Genomic DNA, 4,536 nt, shown 5'->3' with positions numbered 1-4,536 from the left:
TCTCTCTCTCTCTCTCTCTCTCTCTCTCTCTCTCTCTCTCTCTCTCTCTCACACACACACACACACACACACTACACCAGCAGATCTGTCTTTCAGCATTGATTGAGCACCTACTCCGTCCAGGGCTATTTATGAAAGCTCAGAAAATTTTAAAAACCCTAACGTTCCCAGGACACTGGCTGTAAAGAACTTCTTGTGATTGCCTCGGCCTGCAAACGTGTCCCCCACTCAGTCTCTCTCCTCTCCAGTTCATCCTCCATCTCCTGGCTTCAGATAATGGCAGTTGACCCTGTTTACCATAGAGTACTGTTAGGCACAAGCCACGCATGATCTCATGTAATCTTCTCAGTGCCTTGCACGTTCTTTGGGCTTGACTTGCTCACAGTTCTGCAACTGGAAAAATGGCTAAGCTGAAATTTGACCCCAGGACTCCATGCACTTAGCCACTAGACCATACTGGCCCCCAGATCTTCTTTGTGCCTACCCAGCACTTGAACCTCCACCAGCCCAGGTGATGGCCAACTGCACCCAGTGCAGGCGCTCACTCTGGGTGACCAGCTCTCCTTGTTGGCATCAGCCATGCCTTCCTCCTTCCCTTCTCTGTCCTTCTCCCAGGTGCCATCCCCACCCTGAGCACCCTTTCTTCTGCCTTCTAGCTAAACTCTCAAGGTCAGACTCACTTCCCATCTCTTTCTCTCACCTTGCCGCAGCCCCTCTGTGCCTGGCTCATCCCCATCTCCTCTGGAATGTCTAGTTCATGTTCACAGTCAGCATCTACCTGTTCTTCACTCTACAAGCACTTACTGAAGTGCTGCTGGTGTCTGGTACAGTGTGCAGACCTGCAGGGACACTGACATGGAAAGAGCTTCAAGGATCCTAAACCTCTTAGGAGATAACAAGACAAATAGGGAAATACCTGAAATTCACCCAAGACAACGTAATGCCAGAGTCCTGCAGTGTTCCCTGTGTTTGTTTAGGGTCCTTGTCTCGGTGCGTGTGAGTGTGCACCTACAAATTGTGCAAACTCACTCCCATCTCACAAAATGAAGCACCACAAAGAGAGAATGAAGAGCTTGAGTTCTGGGACCTGAGTGATGGGGCTGAAATCACCAACTGTGTGACTTTGGGTAAGTTCATGAATCTCTCTATGCCGCAGTTTCCTCACCTGTTTAAAAAAAAAAAGATGAGAATAGAAACAGTACCTCCCTCTTAAATAAATGAGTTCATATGGGTCAAGTCTTACTCTGTGACAGGCACATAAAACTTGGTGAATAAATGTCTGCTTTTATCAATATGACACTATTATTACCCATGCAATAGGATGTTCCTCAGTTCTACCATTATTTGTGGGGGGGGGAGTGCAAAGTCACATCTACATACTATTTTCAGACTGTATCCACTGACCTGTCTACCGTCCCAACAGAACTCTCCAGCTCGTAGCTGGATGGGCTCTTACTAATTTGAACATGGACTTGAGAGGGGTTGCTTTTCCACCCTCCAAGGCTTTAACAGATTGTTCTTGTTTTCCCCACTGTGGAAGGGGACTGGGGAGCAGAGTTTTCCAAATGAAATTGATGCCCTAAAGCAAGGAGTTGAGCTTCGCCTTCTAGTCGTCGAAGCCTTGCCAGCCTCTGTGCGTTCCTCCTTCAGCAGGCAGCCCCTCCAGTTTATGCCTCCCAGGGGGACAGTAATTTTCAGTTCAAGCCAAAAGGCTTTGTTTAAATGTGACGCTTATGTGGTAATAGAGCGTATTGCAGGGGCTGTTTTTTCAGAGGGTCAATGTTGAATTTGCTTTCAAAATAAACAACACTGCTCTTCCATCTTGTCAAAGCTGTGGGTGGGTTACAAGACGGTGGAGACCGAGTCTGATGAAGAAGAAAGGAAGGAAAGGGGAGAGCCAGGGGAGCTTAGAGAGGGGAAAGAATAGGTCCCAGTGTCCTCCACGAATGAGATAAACCTGCCTCCTGTCTTCCTGAATGGTTTCAAAAAGAGCCACAGCAAACACTGACAGAGAGTCTGCCATGCACCAGACAGTGTACCGACCATGTCTGTTCATTCTCAGTAAGAGCCCCAGGAGTACGCATGCCCATTTTACAGATGAGGATATTGAGAGTCAGAGAGGCCTTAAAGTGCACAACTAGCACACTTGAGGGGTTGGGGTGGGAATCTGACTCTGCCAAATGTCCCAAGGGACAGCACTGTGGACAGAGCAGTAACAGCTCCTACCTGTCATTATGAAGGGAGCATCACGTGACCATATATTTCAAACCAAGAGTGGGGATAGAGCTTGATATGTATTGCAACAAAGTCATGAGACATTTCATAACTGAGTCTGCCCAGAAGATGGAAAATAAGTCATTGCCCCCTGGGAGAATTAGGCTGGGGTGGGAGGCTGCAGGACAGGCAATGTGCCACTTTGAGTGGACATGGAAAGCATGATGGAGAGTGAGAGGAAGGACCAGGTACCAGGGTGGGGTGCTAATGGTGACCCTCTAATCGTGAGTCTAGAACTCGTGGGATGCCACACGAAGAGATCAGAGGAAGCCTGAGACTTCTTGTGTGTGAGCAGAGGCAAGAGTATCAGAGGAGCCTTCTGGCCCTAGGCTGTCACAGCCACCATTCAGGTGTCCCCAAGCAGTGGCATTGCATGCTTAGCACAGAAGGGTCTGGAGAGTTTCTAGCACTCCTACGAGAACATGTTATTCTTCCCCAGGAACCTCACTCAAAACCACTTCTCTACAAAAGTGCTCTCCAGGAATCGTTGCCGGCGGCCTTCTTCTTATGTTAGGGTGTGACCACATCTTGAAACAGATTAAATTAGGCAAAATGGGAAGTCTGGACCATCTCTTGAGTCAATCACCAGAGAGACGAGAACGATGGAGACATGGAAACCCCAAACAAAATTAGACCATGTGGACACTGTGCTTCCTCAACCCAAATTGCATAAGAAATTAAAAACCAGTCCTTTGTCACTTCAAGCCATTGACGTAGCTTGGGGCTTGCTGATGTATTATACATGTTCTGGCTCATTCCTTGGAAGTAATGAAATAAAGGATAAATATCAATTCACAAGAAGAAGAATGGCTGATGGTTTGGTATACAAGTAGCCCAAAGATCATTTTGCAAAGCCCAAGGAGTCTGAAGTCAACGCTTATTAAAGCCCCATAATCCCCATTCATAGGATGAACCAGAATAACTCGGAGGCAGCCATTGGGATCCATTATGAAAATAACATTCATTTGGAAAATGAGGAACACACCAAAACGCAAGTTATTCCAGTTCTTTCAGCTAAATTACACATTAAGCATGCAGACATCCTCTTCCAACATTTTGAAATGGTTCAATATGCACTCGGGCTAGCCAGGGCATGGCTATTCTAAGACTTCCCCAAAGGTGAAGCCTAGGAAAACAAGCACTGATTGCCAGGGAGACATTCAGCCTGGCTGGGGTATTGATCAGTTGTACATGATTGCAACTAGAACTTCTCCCAGGGGGATAGGACTGACACCAAGGGGCAGCTGTGAGCCCCACCTGGCTTCGTGTAAGAACTTATTGGCTGCTCACCTCCAGGGGCTGGTTGGTTGTAACTTGGGGGTAAAATGTAGTGGACATGTATTGTTTTTGCCTCTTAAGCATTCATTTATGCCCTCTTCTGCTAACAGCTCCCTGAATTTCCTTGGGGGAGCATCCTTTTCCTATTCTTGGTCCATGTTGTAATTGCTAAGAATGGGAACTAAGGATCATTAAGCTCTTACCACGTGTGGGGCCTGGTCTAAGCATCTCACATACGTTAACTCATTTAATCCTTACACCAACTCCACAAGGAGATACCATTCTCCCCTTTCCAGAGATGCCTCAGCTCTAATAGAGGTAAACTGCAATTGATTCTTAAATGACAGAACCAAGATTTGCAAATTCAAGCTGTCTGCATAGAGTGCCTATGGTCATAACCACTAGTGGTTGCAGCAGGCTGCCCTCTACCCCAGCTCCAGGGTTAGGACCATGGACCAGGTCTGGCCAGACCCTGCATCTGAGCTCAGCTCAGATGAAGGCATTCTACCCAAGTGACATTCAACTTGTACAAACAGTGTACACTGAGGATTTATGCTAGAACACCCAGAAATTGTGTCTTGTTTGCTTGTTTCGTCTTCAGAGTCTGAACCTGAGATACAGAAGCCTTGAATGTTTGAGAACTGGCATTTAGAGAGAGCCTAAGAACGAAGCCAACACAGATAACATCAAATTGAGAAGATCTTCATAATAATACTTGAACCCCTGAACTTACTGTAGTCATTGTTCTGTTATAGGAACCAAACAATTCTCTCCTTACTTAAGCCAGTTTGGCATGCATGTTCTGATATTGGTGACATAGAGAAATCAAGCATTGGTCAAAGAATGTTTTCCATTTAGGTGGCACTCTGCAGTTGACAAACTTTTGCATGTACATTACGTCAGCTTTACTTTTATTTAGTCATCCAGTCAATCAACAAATAAATATTTGCTGTTCATCTAAATACAATTGTGAACATAAGTCAA

Source organism: Marmota marmota, unplaced genomic scaffold, assembly GCF_001458135.2.
Source record: "Marmota marmota marmota unplaced genomic scaffold, marMar, whole genome shotgun sequence".
NCBI classification, from domain to species: Eukaryota; Metazoa; Chordata; class Mammalia; order Rodentia; family Sciuridae; genus Marmota; species Marmota marmota.
This window is presented reverse-complemented; position numbering follows the sequence as displayed.